The following is a 19,390-nucleotide window of genomic DNA, read 5'->3' on the forward strand; positions in this document are numbered from 1 at the left end:
GGGGATAGAGCAATGTGGTCTCGGCTGTTAAAGATAGTGGCCAGGAACACCTGGTCACAATAAATATAGGCTCCTTCTTTCACCTTCTCTGTGGTCTTAAAATGAATCTACAAATTTTAAAATTTGTCATTTCCAGGATTATGATAATCCTAGGTAATGAGACATTTTCACAAGTCCCACATTGTAAATCTGATGCTTGCTTATTTAAAAGGCCATATCCAAAGGAGATTGAATTCTGTTAATTGTACAGTTTCCTGGATTCGACTCATACCAATACCAGATAGACTTAAAAATCAAGAATATTTACAAGATATCTAATTATAAAATCATTAAAGCAAATGAATTCATTGAGTGCTATTTTAAGAAATTGTCCACCACACTGGAAGTAGTTGGTCAAATTCCTATAGTGTAGAAATAAATTTGGGCACAGCCTAAATATCTTGTGGGCCTCAGGGAGTCTTAAATCTTTTTTCAAATAATAGCATTTATTGGTATGTTTCTAATTATAAAAGTTATTCATGCTTATTTTAGAAAACTTAAAGGGAAAAAAGAAGAAAACAAAACCATCCTCGATCTTACTCATGCCTGAAATCTTGACATCCAAGAAAAAAGCAATTGTGTATTCTATTGAGGGTCCTTTTTCAAAGCAATGACATTTTGAACTAATTGGCACTTGAATTTAAAATACCAATGAGAGTATATCTGGTAATAGCACCGATTACAATGGCTCTGTACCCTATTTTCTAATGGCAGGACACCCCAACTTAAGATACACTTTTCCTCATTCTTTTTCTAAGTTACTTTATCCAATTGTGAAAGTAAGACATTAATTACGGAAAATTTGGAGGACGTTAAAAAAATCATTCTTTATTATCCCTGCTTCTTCTCAATATAAGCACTGCTATTGATATATTTTCACCCAGTCCCAAAGCTTTTCTTTCTCAGGTCAGCAGGTGGTTTCCTAGGGTGGATTGGCATAGGTTGTCTTAGAAAGGCAGGCAAATTTGACAATGACAGGCCATGAACTAGGGATGGGCAGCCAAGAACTATGTGAGGGAGGAGTTTCCAACAACTGTGTGCTCTGGGCAGGAATTTGTGGGTGGGGTGTCTAGGAAGGGAAATGAAAAAGCTCTGTTCCATGAAAGCAAATTCAAATGTATTGGGTGCCGAACGATCTGTCTATCCACAGCTCAGATTTGCTAACAGTGCTTCTTTGGTAGAGAGAAGTGATGCCAGGTCCTTATTCCAACGTGTGCTCCACCACGATGTGGTTTTTATCTCCCTGTCAACTTGTGAGAACAACCAACCCAGCAAATAGAATCGAGCACGTAGTAGGTCCTCCATAAAAGCTTATGGAGCACAACTGAAGACATTGAAACTTATCATCTGGACTGCAACCTCACTTAAGCAAACCCAATTGTTTTTGTCAATGACCTGTAACTGAAGGATATTTAAAGGATATACCTTTTAAGCCAATGTGGACATAATTCAATATGCCCTGAACAAGGTGATGATGATGATGCTAGTGGAAACAGAGGAAATGTGAAGGCCAAGAAGAATTATCCAGTCAACAAAGCATTATTTTTTATCTCAATGAATATCTACAAATACATATCTCTAAGTGCATATGTACAAATAAAATTTTCTACAAAAATGTCTTGGGCTGTGGTGCCGATGATCTTATTTTTAGAAAAAAAATAAGAGGAACTGAAAATGTGAAAAAAAAATAAAGAATGTCAGCTACCAAGAAATATGCCCAAGAAATAGAAAACTATAACAAGAAAAATGCTACCTTTATACATTAGCAGGAATCTTAGTTTTGCTTTCATGAATTTTAAAGTTGCGTGGATTTGACTCACCTGATTTCATTAGCATCTCACTTCTCCTTAGGACTTTAAATGATACGCAAATAATCTACTTGAAATAAAGACCAGTGACCCACATGTTTGGAGATTTTATTTTTTATTCCTTGGAAAATTCCTTTAATGTTTGGGAAGTGTCAGTTGTGGCTACTGTCTACTCAGCATAGAAAATAGAATCGGTGAGTGTTTGTCTGCTTTAACAGATGTTCTTTATAATCTCTGAGATCCTGAGACTCAGAGGGTCTGTGTTTCTGAAAGGATAGCCCAGACACCACCTATGTCGGAATCACCTAGGCACTGATCAGCATGCAGATTCCTGGGGCCCGCTCCAGATCTGGTGAAAGAGAATATTTAGCTGCGGAGTCCCAGAAATCCAAGTGACGCTTATGCACACCAGAGTTTGAAAACCTGGGGTAGGGTAAATGGTAAGATGTATTTGTTAAAGATTTAGGTAAGTCCAGAAGAGAAGGAATGGAGTACACGAGGTTCTTTCACCAATAGGGGTCACTCACTCTTTGGTCTTGAATTTGGTTCTAAAAGCTAAGAGATAGATGACAAAGTCCGCATGAGGAGGATGAGCTGGTGGTATTCAACAGAGGAGAAAACTGGAGGTCTCTTCTCCAATGGAGGAATCGCTTTTTTGGGCACTGTACTAATGATAATAATGATGAATGCCATCTTTTGATACTTCTTTGTGTTCTGCATTTCCGCATGCAACCGTACGGGCTCCCATTGTATCCTCTTGGTAACTCAGTGAGACTGGCACATCTTTATTTTATTGATGAGGTCCCTGAGGCTCAGAGAGATTACATTTCTTGGACTGGGTCTTCTTTCTAGTATGTTGTGGGGATGGTACCTCTGATTCCAGAAATGCGGGGGCTTAGCCTCCCAAACCACAGTGTTTCCACAACTTTTATAAGCCTCAGCTTTGAGGGCACCTCCCAGGGAAAAAGCTTTAATGGAAGCGTTCTCCCCCTCTGTTATGCCTTCCTTGGATCCAGATTGAGCAGCTGGTGTCACAAATGCCACGTTGGGACCCAGTAGCCCTATCAAAAACTATAAGCGGAGAAAACCCAACACTATTGTCATTCCCTATTGCTCTCCAGGTTCGGGGGTTTACTATTCTTTTAAATCACGATATAGAGTGAGATCTAAATGCCCACTCTGGGTGAAGATATGTTTCTAAGTTAAAACAAATCTATAAGAGTGCTGAGAATGTTCTATTTCTTGATCTGGGTACTTGTTATAGGGATGAATCCAATTTGTGGAAATTCAGCAAACTGAACACTCATGTACTATGCACCTTCTTAGTTGTACATTACACATTGTTAAAAAAAGAAAATAAAGCTGTAGTCTTATATTGAATTCAGCAACTTAGCTGCTGAAACTCGCCTCCTCTCTGCCATCTTCCATTGGCCCCCACCCCATCCCCCTTCATTTCCAAATCAACACACAATTTCTGGTGAGAAAATGGTAAGGTAATTGTTCCAACAACTGCATAGAGAATTATTTGTTAAACCAAAGAATCAGAATAGGAGTTAACCCTGGTGAAGGAAATAGTCTGTTTCCTTGTTGAATCCTTTTCATCTCTTGGTTTCAGTAATCTTAAAAGTTTAGCACATTTTCCTATTATGTTAACACATTGTGTACTGAACAGGCAGGCCCAAAGCATCTTGAATGTGCTTTAAAATTTTTGCTAAGTAACCTCACAAGACTCCCACATTCTTTAGTTCTGCCTGTATTGAGAATCAGCAGTTACTTTTAAGTTTTAATAAGTTTCACATGTCTTGTCGTGAAACTGTTTGGTTAATTCCAACCTTAATTAGTAGCCTCTGGATTGGTGTATACCAGACACGGAGATGTTATTAGTGTGAACTGAAAGCTATGTATGTTACTCTATAACAGATCAAAACAAACCTTGTGTGCTCTGACAGCATTAAACCCCACTGAGGCCTGACCAGGATATGGTTTTCAGTTGTAAAAGAAAATTGTAATTCACAAGTCCTTGCCAGATGTTGCACCCCAATACCTCAGCTTCATTACATCTACCCAGAGTAGGTGGTCATAGGAGGTTCGGCCAAAGGGACTGGGTCTGTTTTTTTTTAATCATTTAAAAGTTAGATTTATTCAAAATATTTAAATGGACATATTGGTGCATCTTGGGGTTTTTGTGGGTTTTTTGAGCGTTTTCAGTTTTTAAAATAGGATATAAATATAAAAAAATTTATATTTTTATATAAATATAAAAAAGGATATAAATAATACTTTCCAATTTAGGAGGCAGCTTCGAAATCCTCACATGTAACAGAAGTCCTAGCTCTTGACAATGTTAAATCAAGAGGAAAACTTTCATCTGCAAGGTGTAAAAAGATGCTAAGATAAAATAACTGGAAATGAACACACTTGAATGAAAACACAGATTTAGGAGCTGATATCTGTTCTAAGAAATAAACAAAAGAGTTTTGAGATTTTCCTTATCACAGATCCATACAACACTGTGATGCCACCAAGTGCAAAATCATAGAAACGTCACAAGGTTGACCAAGAGAAGAAGAGCCAGTGTATTTTTAAAAACTAGTTTGATTGGCAGTGGCCTCGGATGTGTCGAAAGGTATTAGATAAAGTTCAAACACTAATGCACATGGCGTGTTTACAAGTGACTCACATGGTTAGTGCGAGGATAGAGACTCTTCTCATCTCAGAGCTCAGTGCAGGACTCTGAACTCCTGGCCTTCTGGGCAGTTTGCACACTCTTTCCCAGATCATTGTATTATAGGACTTTAGCAAAATACACATTTTGTAACTTACATTTCTCATATCCTTTTTTTAACTGTTAGATTTGTGAATGTTTTCTTTGGTTAGACAATTGGTCTTATTCTAATGCTTGGTTCAATATAACTTCAATATAATTTCACAGTAATATATAATGCAGATGGTAGGATATAGTAGTAGCTTTCACCTTACAAGCAAATCATATTTTATCTGGCTATAACTGTAAAAAGTTATTCTTGAGGGAATGTTGTAGCAAGATTTTTTTTTCAATGAGATTTTACTGTAGTAAAGGTCACTGTTAAGTTCCAATGATTTAAAATGTAAATTATAATATGTATGTGTATATATATGTATATATATATATTCCCTATTAAAAAATAACTACAGAAAGCAACTCCAAGGTATTCTGGTTGTATACATAATTTTGACACTAAGTTCCCTGTTGACTAATTTGAAAGATACCATTATGTTTCTTTGCTTTTAGAAGCCCCTGATTGCCTATCATTGATGAAAGAGCAACATTTTAAAAAATGTGGTAGTAGGAAGTTCTTTTAAAGAAATTCCCCTCTCTCTTTTCACACATCTTGAACTTGTGAGGAACCAAATAATCACATTTTTGAGAAAGTGTTTTCTTTCATCAACACCAGGAGCAAAAGATTTTTTTTTAAGCTGGCTTTTAGGATCTCCAGTGCTAATTTGTGTGTGTGAACTAAGCAATAAAACCACACAGGCAAACCTGAACTAGGTTCTGAGGTTGGAGAATAAATTTGAACCTTCTTTGGAATTTTTCTTTTTGGCTTGTTTGCCTCTCCAGATACAAACCACAGAAGTGGAATTTGTTGCTCTTCATGCTGTGTATAAATTGTTGTTGGCACCGACTTTTTGAATGATATTATCCTCTAAGCATCCTTCAGAGGGCTAAAGTTCTATTCTTTTCTCTCCATTTTAAATGTTAAAATTTCAACTCCAAGAACTAACAAGATCCAAAGGTCTCATGGATCATCATCTTTTCAGAGTTTTCATTAACAATTCATTTTGGAAAAATTTCCCCTTTTTCATGTTAAAATGGGTAGATAGTGAGTTATTCCTTTTTTTTTTTTTTGGCCTACCATGAAAAAGATTTAATCATTGTTTATAACTTTAATAGGACTCCATCTTTGAAAGGTTAAGTAAATGAACTAAGGAAATTTTATCTTATAATTAGTAAAATCTTATTTCATGAAGACTGATAAATATCTGGTTCTCTTGACCTTTATTATTAGGACTGTTAGAAGTTTTAATTGCCACTAAGTTTTTGTAAAAAAATAAAAATTGACGTGTTGTAATTTGAATTATCATTTTATTCATACAAAAACATATAGGAATGCCTCCTTACCTGTTGAATGTACATGCATATATATTTGTTTAGAACAAACTTTCTATTCTCTTTCTACCTATTTGGAATAAAAATGACAATCATAATTACAGCAGAGGATTTAAGACGGAAAGACCTGGTTTTCAGTCTTCATTCTGCCTCATACTAGTAGTAAGACTTTAGGTAAGTTCCTTAATTAATGTATTTATTTAAGAGAAAGTGAGGGAGAGGGGGAGAGAGAGCATGCACATGAGCAGGGGAGGGATGGAGGGAGAGGGAGATGGAGAAAAAGAATCTCAAGCAGACTCCCCCGACTGAGCGCAAAGCGCGACTTGGGGCTTGATCCCACAACCCTGAAATCGTGACCCTGAGATTACCACCTGAGCCGGATGCTCAACCGACTGAGCCACCCAGGAGCCCCAGATTCCTTCAATTCTTTGAGCCTCAATGTACTCAGCTCTAAAAAGGAGGAATTAATAATACCTACATCAAAGACTGTTGTTAGAGAATGTTACCATATTACCAACCAGGGATAAGTGTCTACTATAAGTAGCTCTCCTATTAGGAAGTAAATTGCCTAAGACAATGAAGAGATAGTGCTTAAGAGACAGTCTTTGGAATTAGACAATTCCAGAGTTCAAAACCTAGCTCTGTGTGTTATTATTAGCTTTGGCAAGGTTTGACCAATTTCTTTATCTTTCTGGCTCTCAGATTCCTCACCTATAAAAAAAGGGATAATAAACTTACCTCAAGGGGTTACCAACAGGGGGATTAGATGAGGAAATATGTACATTGAGTGATTAGCCTAGTGCCTGGTACTTTATAGTTGCTCAATACATAGTAATAGAATATTATTACATTTTTGTCTTTGCCAATGGTAATTACTGTAAGTTCTCCTTGGGTAATTATAATTATTACTCCTTTTTATTTTTAAAGATTAATTTATTTATTTTAGAGAGCGAGAGAGACAGAGGATGAGTAGGAGGGTCAGAGGAAGAGGGAGAGAGAATCCCAAGCCGACTCCCCGCTGAGTGGAGCCTGGGCTTGATTTCATGACCCTGAGGTCATGACCTGAGCGGAAACCAAGAGCCCGTGGCTTAACCGACTGTGCCACCCAGGCGCCCCTAATTATTACTTCTTTTAAGGATGACTTGTCAAGCTTTTATATCTGAGTGTATCTATACAAATGAAGTAACTCGGTAAAGATTTGCTGAGTGAATATACATAACCTTTGCCAATATGGAATTTTTAATACATACTTTATATTACCTAGCAAATGCTCAGCCTTTTAAAAATATTTTCGTGGGACGGTTATCAATCAAGACATATCTACATAAGCTTCCAATTATTATTTCACACAAAGCTTCAGACACAGATACCTATAACTGTTCTTTGTTCAAGGACTTTAGCTTAAGATAGGTCTTTAGCCACAACATAATTATCTTTATACAGTGTTTCCCCTTGCTATTAATGTCAAAGCCCTATGCACCCTATGGGGACTTCTCTTAAGACTCAAGAAATTCAGCAGCAGTCTAGCTGTCCAACAACTTTAGAGACCAGCTAAAAATGTTTTTCACTGAAAAACACTGTAAAAGAACATTTTGACAGTCATGTTAATTTTCCACAAAACAAAGCAAAAAATCTCGATTTTCTGTGGTATAGATCAAACTGAAAACAGTCCACAAATCGTTCCCAAATCTTATCCCCCTCCTCTGTGTTAACTTCTGTCGCCCTGAGAAGTCACAGTAGCTGAAGAGTGGAATGGCGCAACCTGTGGTGTGCATAAGCTGTCAACAGACAGCGAGATAGCCCAAGGGTAAACAGCAGAAGGAAGAGGTCTTGGAGGCATGGCTAATACACACATTAAACGATTACGCCTTGGAATTTTCACTCTAGGCTCCTGTTGGAGGAAGCTCTTTCCTGAAACTGACAAGGACGCCACCACCGCCCGGACCCATGGCGGCTTCTCCGGGATTCTCCCTGGTGGAGCTCAAGGTCTTTTTTCACATGCCTGGGAAGTTAGAAGCTTTGACAGAGCAAGGAGGGGAGACGCGAGAGAACGTAGGGGTGTCTCCGAGACCCGCGGGTGCGGGGAAGCAGATGCGGGCAGCCGATTTCATTAGCCGAAGAAGTCTGATGTCTGACTCAGCTCGCCGTGCAAAGCCCCCTGCAGACACTGCCCCACTTCTCAACCTTCTCAAGAGGTTTTCTTTTGATCGGCAGAGTCCCCCCCCCCCCCCCGGAGACTCCCAAATCATGCCATTTTGCCTCTGCACATGCTTCTCCTTCTGCCTGTAAAAGTCCTCATTCTCCTCTTGGGGGACCTGCTGTCGTTTCAGGACGGCTCAAACATCACCTCCTCCATACAGAAAGCCTGCCTCCCCTCGGCACACCCCCACGCACCCCACGTGGTGGTGGGGCTGCTCCTCGTATGTTGTAGGGATGTTAACCGCCGGCCCCCTTACTGTACTGCAGTGAGCGCTTTATGTCTCTCTCCCGCTGTCCCCCTGAGTTGGGCTCACGTGTGATTCCTTTATGCTTAACACACGGCATAGCACCTGGCAGAAGGAAGTCCCCGATTTCACCTAAAGAAGGGAATATAAATGTGACTTAAGCAGCCTTGGTTTGCATTTTAATTATGTAATCGTTTTATAAGGGAGCTTAAGTGCAATGGCCTTTTAGGAAGTTTTAATTTTGAATATTGATTGGGAGATGAAAAAATTAATTTTTACATGTAAAGAACTAATTGTAGTGATATTATTAGGTACATTTTTAAAAAGATTTTATTTATTTATTTGACAGAGAGAGAGACAGAGAGAGAGGGAACACAAGCAGGGGGAGAGGGAGAGGGAGAAGCGGCTTCCTGCGGAGCAGGGAGGCTGATGAGGGACTCGATCCCAGGACCTGGGATCATGACCTGAGCCAAAGGCAGATGCTTAACGACTGAGCCACCCAGGAGCCCCTATTAGGTGCATTTTGAAAAAAAAAAAAAAAGTTTTTCAGAATTTGACAAGCTAAAGGAATGTGGGATTCAGCAAAATTTGAAACAACGTATATTTAAACTCCAGGTTTTATCAGAACCTAGGATATTGTGTTTTGTTTCCTTACCTAACTTTTAAATTCCTTAGGGGAAGAGAGAATACTTGTGTTTCTATTTCCCACAAGTAGGCACAGAGCTCGATAGGTAGTTAATGCTCAGGAAATGACACCACACACACACACACACACACACACACACACACACACACACACACACATTCACTCCACATCTTGAAAACCAATGGAAAGTCTGGCACACATGTACAAAAGACATCAGCTTTTCATTGAATGCCATCAAATCTGCAGTTAATTCCTGAGGACTACAGTAAGTGTCCTAGTCTGTGATTGCTTTAGGGCTCTCCCGAATTCCTGGTGGCCCAGTGACTACCATTAGAGAAACATGACCTCAAGTGTGTTTTTCCACTATGGAGCTTTACATTTGTTTTTATTTTGTCTTTTAGAAATCCTATAGCTGCTACCGTACCCCAAAGCTGGCGTGAGGTGCCTGTGCCTCTAGTTGCAGGAAAGATTTCAGCTGTGAGAACTTCTCCAGGCAACCTGTTTTCTCTATCTGGGTGAGGGAGAGAGAGAGCAAATACAAGAATTTCTCCTGTGCAGTCCTGACTTCCTCTGAGGCCCCAGAGAAGCCATTTGAACACTCTTCCTTAGTTCCTCCAGCTGTAAAATGGAACTAATAATGACTAATAATGTATTTCACAAGGTAACTGTGAGGATTAAGTAGTCAGTGTTTCATGGTGGTAGACCCTGAGTATGAAATGTTTCTATAACGTGAAGCTCTGGTGAACCTATTTTTTTTTTCACATTAATGTTTTCTATTAGATTGGTTTTTCAAACCCCCTAAGTTCATCTAAATACCCATATCAAGTGACTTGCAAGCAAGAGGGTTTAATTCTATATTCAGAATTCCATTCTGTGGTAAAGGTATTTCTAGAGAACAAGGGCATTTACCATTAAGATGAACAATGGGAATTCCTATCCCAGCTATATTGCAACTCTGGGCAGTGCCCTAAATTTCTTTGCTCCTCTGCTTCCTTTCAGGTCCTAAAGCAAAGTATCTGTGCCTGACTGACAGGATTGTGAGAAGATGAGGTAACATGCGGTGAAATGTTTTAAGCTCTGGGGTAAAGGTGCCAGAGACCACTATTTTACATGTGAAAACTAAGTCCCAGAGAAGCAAATCAGCTTGCCTTAAATGCTGTGCCAAGTGAGCATCAGGAACAATAATATTCCATGCCCTGGATTACAAACAGGTATATTGGCCTCATTGCTTTCTGAGGAATCACACGCCTACAGAGGGAGAGTTTTCTCTCAGAGGAACCACCCTTCCCACTTGGATGATAGTCGGCTTTCTTTTACTTGTTGAACAAGCTTTAGCCTGGTTTTAAAAATGGAGCACTTTTTTTTTTTTTTTTTTTGCCGACTTGTGTCTCTTGGCCTGCAGGAGAGAAGAGGAGGCTGCTAGGGCTTGTTGCTAAGGAAGAGAGCCTCGTTAGAACATCCAACTGAAGGCTTATTATTGGCTGCAGAGAACAGCGTTATACGGCTTGTAGAAATCAAATAGTCTTCAGAGGAGGCCAAAAAGTCAGAGAAGTGTTGTTAAATCTCTAGTCCTGTATGATGCAGAATAAGTAAAGGGGAAATGTAAGGTGTAAATTGAGTTGTAATTCCAACCAAGTCAATGCAGTCAGTTGTGATGGCCAAACAACAGATGCATAAAGGCTTAAGGACCCCAAATGTTACAGACTCTGGCTGCTTCCCAAACACCCTTGCAGCTGAAATAAAAGAGTCCTGTATTCTTGCAGACACAAAGCTTTAAAGACAAAGCAGCAGACCCTCTTGACTAAAGGGGTTTGCAATGGATATATTGCTAGTAATCTTAAACCCGCTCCGCAGAGACTGGGCAGGCTTGGGAAGCAAACAGGTTTTGTAGAAAGACCGGTTCTGTGTAATGCCTACCATGTTCTTGGCACCCAGTGGCCTCATTGTTATTCCTGTGTGTATTAGTCGTGGAGCACAATAGTACATGGACCCAGGACTCCCTGGGTGGGGAAGAAGAGAAACTAGCATGACTTCCTCAAGTCCTGCCTTCGAGTTCTGCTGCTTTGGGTCTGGGATGGAAGGAGAAAGAAAGAAAGGTCAGAAATCATAGCTTGCGTTTTTGATTGCCCCTTATACCCCAGGCCCTGTCTACGTATATGCACCTTATCTCATTTAAGGGATAGGACAAATCTATGAGGTTTATAACCTTCGTTTGTTAAGAAGAGAAGACAGGCTCATACAGGTGAAAGGTAGTGTAGTCGTTAGGAGCTTGTGCTCTGGAGTCAGAGCATCTGGATCTGAATCCCGGGTCCCTCCACTTCTGAGCTGCATGACATTGGGCATTGCTGTCTCCTCTATAGAGTGGCGTGAAAACGGTACCTACTACCATTGTTAGGATAACCTAAACGAATAGACACAGTACTCTATAAATATTACTTATTTTTATGACTGCCCAAGGTAGTGAGCACAACTATAAACAGGGGGGTGGTAGAGCCAAGCCTAGAACGCAGGTCTTTCTGAATCTTAGGGTGACTTTTCCCTTAAACCATGTCACTCTACCGCCAATATAAGAGGAGAGGGTGTGGCCAGAAAAGGCCGAAGCAATGTTCTGAAGCAGTTTCTAGCTGCTTAGCAATAGGAAAGCACCAGAAAATATTCCTTCCCCACTCTGCCCGCAGCCACGCTCACCACCACCAAGTGTATTTATTTTATTTTTATGATTTCCAATTGCTACCACTGACAGTTCAAAAAGAAAAGGAGTGCAGCAGCTTGCATTTACTTTTTTGGTGTCTCACTAAGGTTGTCTACTAGTAATGTGCCCCCCGCCCCCCGATTCTTGTCTGCCGTTGCATCCAGTGTTTCTTGGAAACAAGAGGAAAGAGAGATGGTTTTCCTGGTGTTGTTATGAACTTAGAGCAAATGGCTCCGGGGGGGAAAAATCATCAATTCTATTCAGTGTCTTAAAGGCACGGGTGTTTAGATGTTGAAACGGCACTGTCTAACGTGATTTCCTTGACATAACCCTTTGGGCTTGGCTTCAGTTTTGATGAAACGCACAGGAAAGCTCTCATCATCCGCTCGGACACTTACTGCCCTGCTCACAGCCCTGCAAACGTTGTCCGCACAGGGAAGGGAGGAGGAATTGCATTCTCTTAGGCTTGCAGCTGCCCTCCCAGTACCTCCAGTGGCCGCCACGTCTGAGGCTCTGTGCGGGTCTCTGTTGGATTTCAAGTCGGGTTTGGACATCGGGATTGTGACGCGGTGAGTTGTATAACCCACCAGCGGTTCCGAAGAATAAAGCCGTTATTCGTTTTTTTCCTTTTAATTGTGATTTTCATTTTTTAAAACGTAGAACTAGAAGAAAATGTCCACATGACTGCATTCAGAGGGTTTTCAGGTTTTAATCTGGAAACCTGGAATGGTGCTGGTCCCGCCGGCAGGCCCTTCTGATCCACCCGCTGGTCCCGGGGCAGGCAGGCGGGTAGGGGTTCCGCAGCCACTGGGACCTCCTGTCTGAGGCAGGGAGCCTCACTGGGTTCTGCTGTAGGCGGGCGCTGCTTGGCCTCGGACTCCGTACGGTAGAGTTCCAGCAAAGATCTCCCCCTCCTTGGGTGGAACCAGGATCTAAGGGGTTGAGTTACTGAAGGCTTTGATGCCTCGGTGGAGTTCAGGACGTTGATCCTTGCCAGCGGACCGCAGAGAGCACCAAGAGAAGTGGCCGCCTAGTCTCTGGGGGTGTGGAGACCCCTTTACCCACCCGCCCCCCACCTAGCGAATGTCCACGAGCACACACCCTGGGCTGCGTGGGGTTTTCACTTCAGAAGGAACTAGTCCATCTCCAGCTGACGCACTGCAGGGGCTCTAGGTCAGGTGTGGGCAGTCCTCTCCTCTTGGATGGATGTGTTCATCTGCCAACTGGGCGCGTGCTATCCAACACCCGGAATCCTTCAGTCCAGACTCCCGCCCGTTGGGGACCTCCCTTCCGCAGGACTGACACCGAATATGCCCCGGGGCAGAGCACTCACTCCGGTCAGTGTGCCACACAAAAGAGAAGCTTTAGGCTGGGTCAAAAAAAAAAAAAAAAAAAAAAAAAAAAAAAAAAGCTTCTTGAATGAAAAAGGATAGACCCGTAAGGTTGACCAGCTGTTATTCTGGCCGAATATCCGATTTACTATCATGTTGGATCTGGCTTCTCTTTCTGCTGTTATTTGTTAGCTGGGAGTATGTGTGGAATGATACGTTAAGGTTAATGTTACTACGTTTTGTAGTAAGCTTGGTTAAAGAGTTTTGCTTGTTTGTTCGAGGGAACTAATACCTAAATGAAACTATGCATGTTCTTAGTATACTGTTTTCACTTCCACTCTTGCTGGGGAGGGGATGGAGGTCTAGGGTTGGAGGCTACTTCTTCCCCTATTTTTTTTTTTTTTCTCCTGGAAGTGTGAAAAGTCACTTCACATGGGGGGGGGGAATGCTTGTTTGTCCCCTGGAGAAGTTACCTGCTGGATAATCAAGACTTGTCTCAGGTACAGTTGCTTTCTGTAAAACATGTTGCTTCCTATCAGAGACCTGCATACAGAGACACACTTGTGCTTGCTGCCTCCTTACCTCCCTAGACCTTTTCAGTACTCATCTTTGAGTTAGACGTTGCTGATTCCCATACTGCAAGAAAATGTTTTGAAATTGTTTTTCTTATCAAGGGGTGATATACATCACGCAGCCCATTTAGCCGTGGAAACAATGCTGCTAGTCAGAGTTGCTCTTCGTTCCAGGTTTTTCATGTTAACGTGGTCTGAGTAGTAAAATCCTTGCCAGTGAAGGGAGATCCAGATTTGTGGCACGGCCCATAACACACATACATTACTGAGACCACACACAGATTAAAAAGATAAAGGCACACATTGCTTTTGAGCAATGACCCGTGTGCCAAAAATGAGGTTTCACCCACAATAGACCAGAAGAATGTAAGAGTTTGGTCTCAGGGTATCAAGAGTTTCCTTTTCTGTTGTAGTCTGCTTTTTAAAAGGGTGGTAGGACAACATTTTAAAATTCTTTTGATTATTCTAGTTTTGCTATTTATAGCTGAAAGAGAAATAAAGAGCATCTCCTTTCCACCAGCAGCCACGGCAAGGTAAGGAGCAGCACGCTGTAGGGCTCAGACCTTTGGCTCTGGAGCCAGACTGCCTGGCCTCATTTCTGGATGACCCACTGTGTAACTTTGGGCCTCAGTTTCCTGTAAAACAGAAATAATTACCATAGTGTTGTATGAATCAGCTGAGATAATACAGGTAGGGTGCTCAGCTAGACCCTAGGAAGGTCTCAGTTATTTGCCGTGAGAACAGTAAAATCTTGCCCTAAAGCCATCAGTGTGCTCCAGAAATCAAGTTGCATAAAATACGGGTCAATTGACTCCAACATTATTAAATAATATATTTTCAGTCAATCGGTACTGTTGCAAAAAGCATGGAGAGGGCAAGCGGGGAAAATGACCACTCACTGAGCCAAGAAGGTCCTTGAAGAGGACCCCTCTTGAATGCATCCTCTTCCAGGAAATTAAAGCTTTTTCTATCCACCTGCCTCTCGGTCCCTTACAGAATTGGGGTATAGAACAGGTGTAATCACAGTTTGTCTGAATTGGTATAATGGGGGAGAGGAAACATTATTGAAGGTGTTACCTGTTATTATTAGGTAGAGGTCTCGGATTGGCTTTAAGCCTTTTTGATGGTTGGCTGCTGGCCCTGGAAGCACATTAGAATCACCCAAAGAGCTTTAGGACATACAGCTTCCTGGTCGCAGGACAGAAGCAGCCAAATGCAGTCACCCAGACTTCAGATCCTGTCTCCATCATTTTTAGCCTCTATGACCTTTGACAAGCTGTTAACTTCTTTTTCCTAATCTGTGAGATGGGGTTGTTGTAAGAATTAAAGATAATGTATTTAAAACTGAGCATAAATCTTGGCGTGTAGTAGGTGAGAAATAAATACTGTTTGTTAATAACCTATTTTCTCTAAGAAATCCCAGGCTGAAATGTCCTCTACCACCACTGAGCTCAATTAGAGAAATTTTGCCTTGAAATAGAGTCTTGGGTTAGAACTGGTGAAAGGCTCTTGTTTTACAAATGAGAAAACTAAAGCACAAAAAATTCCTCAAGGTTACACAGCTAATAATAGGCTAGAACTCACACCCAAGTCTCCTCTTTGTCCATTGCTTTTCTTCCTATTCCACAGTTCTGAATCACGTGATCTCTGAGGTCCCAAATTCTGGCCCTAGACACCAACTCCAGACTCACATTTGCCTAGTCCCTGCCTGCCTTTACCGTATGGTGCGGCAACGCCAAACTGTTACTTCCTGATACTCAGGCTTGTTGTCTCTCATCTTTTTCCTTTGACCTATGTGGTCACTCTTGCCTGAAATCCTTGCCTCTTCTTGTCTTCGTTTTCTCCTCACTACACTAGCTCCTGCTTCCGCTCCTGAATGATTAACTACTGCAGCAATTGCCATCTCACTGTAAACAATTAGAAATCAGACAAAAGGTCAGATATTAGACAAAAGGTTTATCCCCGTGAGTAGGAAAGCACATGAGGTAAGCCTTATGATTGCCATAACGTACTGCTCGGAGAGAGTTTTCAGGCCACTTCTCAGGGTGGGGCACCAGAACAGGGTCTGGTGGTCTCACAGAGCTGAAGAGGCAGAGATCAAAGTGTGGGAAGAACAAGGAGGCTAGCCTTGGCAAGGCATAGTACCAGAAAGGAGGGAGCTAAATGGAAAGGGAACGGTGGAGATCTGCAGAGTTCACCCCAAATGTTTGGCTGAATATTATCATCTGCACATGCGTGTGAAGAAACTACCAAGACTGGGCAGAACTACCCAGAATGCACTGGGCTGAATAATACCTGGAGCTCACACAAGACTGGGGCAAGAGTTTGCATTTCCACCAGCCTGAGTGGAGAAACTTCAAAATACTTCAGGCAATGGATAGAGTCCTCATCCTAGAATAAAAGCCACTGTGAACCCACCATAAAAAGCTTAAAAGTAAGGCTCTCATGGATCAAACTGAACTGCCATAAAATCCAATGTTCTTTTTTTGGTTTTGTTTTGTTTTGTTTTTTGTTTTAATGTTCTTGATAGGTTTTTTTTTTATTATTATGTTATGTTACTAGACATGCCAAGAAGTGTGAAAATATGATTCATAACAAGAGAAAAATTAATCAATAGAAACAGATTCAGAAATGACAGAGATAATTAGTAGACAAGGACCTTAACAGTACCATTTCAAAGCTTATTCTTATGCTTGAGGATGTAAACAAAAACATAAACATAATGAGAGGAGAATGAAAGATATAAAAAAAAAGACCCAAATATAACTTGCAGGGATGAAAATTTATGGAATAAAAAAATAGAATAGTTAAGATTACGAGCATGTTAAATGATGCAGAAAAAAAAGATCACCATGCCTGAAGACACAGTACCAGAAACTATCCAAAATGAAGTGTAGATTAAAAAAAAAAAATGACTAAGGGCACCTGGGTGGCTCAGTGGGTTAAGTGTCTGCCTTCAGCTCAGGTCATGATCCCAGGGTCTTGGGATTGAGCCCCACATCAGGCTCCCTGCTTGGCGGGGAGTCTGCTTCTCCTTCTCCCTCCGCTGCTCCCCCTGCTTGTGCTCTCTCACTGTCTGTCAAGTACATAAATAAAAAATCTTAAAAAAAAAAGAAGACTAAAAACAAAACCCAAAACAAACACACACCAACAGAGCCTCAGTGAACTCTGGGATTATATTAAGCCATATGTATGGTTGGAGTCCTAGAAATGTGTTTCAGGGAAATGAAAACCCTATTTGAAGACACAGTGGCTGAAAAGTACCCACATTTTATGAAAATATAAACCCACAGAGCCAAGAAGCTCATCAAACTACAAACAAAAGTAACATAAAGAAAACCACAAGACACATCATAATTAAATTTCAAAACCAGTGCCAAACAGAAAATTTAAATAGCAGCTGGAGGGAAAAAGATACATTTTGTACAGAGGAATGAAGATAATTTCAGCACACTTCTCATCATAAACCATGCAGGTCTAAAGACAATAGAATGTTATCTTTTAAGAGCTGAAAGAAAAAAAACAACCTAGAATTCTATACCCAGCAAAGATATTTTTCAAAACTGTAGGCAATATAAAAACCTTTCATGTCACTGTAAGAAATGTTAAAAGAAGTTCTTTCAGCAGAAGGAAAATGAATTGGAAGAAAGAGATGGAGAGCAATCCAAATGGTGAATATATGGGCAAATATTTTAAAAAATGAGGGTTTTTTGGGGTCATGTTTTCATCTCTTCACATGTATTTATTTCATTTGTTCATTCATTCATTCATTCATTCATTCTTTTTTTTTTTTTTTTAGGGAAAGAGAGTAAGTGAGAGAGTGAGCAGGGGGAGGGGCAGAGGGAGAGAGAATCTTAAGCAGGTTCCACACCCAGCATGGAGGCTGACTGACACAGGGCTGAGATCATGACCTGAGCCAAAATCAAGAGTCAGATGCTTAACCGACTGAGCCACCCAGGCACTCTGGCACATGTATCCACTTCTCTAGGAAGAAATTCTATACTTCTTCACCATCCTTCATTGGGCCAAACTCAACACCCCATACAGTCCAGATTGATAAGGTAAATGAGTGAAGCCTGTGTATGATTAGGTCAATAGTGAGGACAGTGGTAAACTAGACCATGAATATCTCATCCAAAAGGAACATCCATTACTCAGGTTCAGTTGATTGTTTCTGGAAAAAAATTGAGCATTTTTCTTATTTTATTGTTGTCCTTTATTTTAATGTTGTTGAGTAATTAGACTAAATCCAAACCAAAAGCCCGTATATATATTTTATACCCATGGGCTATATTTAGCCTTTGGGTCATCAGGATACAACTACTGTTTTAGAAATTCCTCACTTGTGCTCTTAAAATACTCATTGGGTATCTCTGTTATACTTAATGAAAGTATATTCTAATTTTTTTGTGGATATATATGTCTTCCCAATTAGATTAAAACTGGTCATGGGAAAGAACCATGTCTTATTTGTTTTTATATCCCAAGTGATTAGTACATAGCCTGGCATAAGAAGTGTTTAACATGTGCTTGTTAAATTGGAGGTCATTGTAATATATTATTTATACCAATGTGCTCATCTTACGTGCAGCTCAGAGAACTGGGGGAAGGTTTAGGAGTTAAGAACGTGACTAAAATTTTGGTAGAGTACCCTGGAAATGCATCACCATGATTTAATTTACTTTCTTTTATTCAGTTGATAAGTCTATGTTATCCCTATGGTGGAAATGCTTGTGAGAATCACAGGTGTGAGGGTTAAAGCGATGTGGTATTTTGGTAGCTGCAGTCTTATCTTAATGCCTTTGCTTTGGGGGAAAAACAAGAGGCCACAAAGCTTGTCCTTTATCTTCTCCTAATAACTGCTCATACTTCTCCTAATATAATTTCAGAGAGATGCATTTCTTACTAGGCTAGTTTCTATCTAAGCATGAATGAAAGTAGAGGCGGGATGTCTCCTTTTATTTATCCCCAGGTTTTCTTTTTAGCTGCCTTCTCTACCTACCGAGCACACCCTTCTACACACATAGATTTCACCTTATTACGCACACCTTGGTCTCACTATTAAAAAAACCAAGTTGACAATGGGCAGCATTGTTTTTTTTTGGAAGCTACTCCAATGTCAGAGCAGTAAAAATACAATATTGAGGGTAGTCAGTGCGTTGAGTTCTTATTACATGTTGGGTGGATGAAATCATGTTATTTAATGCTCACCATAATCCTACATGATAGTACTTGATGTCTATTTCACAGGTAAGAAAACTGAAGCCCAAGGTTTCACAGCTCACATATTCAGAAATTAGATTTTGTGTTCTTACTTTCTATGCCCTGGTACCTCAAAGCATCATCACATCAATATGTTAGAAAGGTAGTCCCTGCAGTCCCACTCCAGACCTACTGAGTCAGAACTTGCATTTTAGCATGATCCCAGGGGATTCATATGCATATTAACATTTGAGAAACATTGGTCTACATGATACCCCTTTCTGTTGGGGACACACTTCCTGATAGTGCCCAAACTCTGTGGCTGGAAGCCCCAGTGCTCTTCCTAGTGTGTGCAACTGTCTCTTCAGGAGTGATTTAAACAGCACAAGTTTCGTTGGTGGAATTCCATTGTGGTGACATGAATACTCACCCCAAGATCTCTCCCTTCCTCTCATCCATCATCGTATTTCACTTTGCAATTTTGGACACAGCTCAAAGATGTGAAC

The sequence above is a fragment of the Callorhinus ursinus genome, unplaced genomic scaffold (assembly GCF_003265705.2).
Source record: "Callorhinus ursinus isolate GAN/ISIS: 27379988/994484 unplaced genomic scaffold, GSC_fseal_2.0 scaffold14, whole genome shotgun sequence".
In the NCBI taxonomy this organism is placed as follows: Eukaryota; Metazoa; Chordata; class Mammalia; order Carnivora; family Otariidae; genus Callorhinus; species Callorhinus ursinus.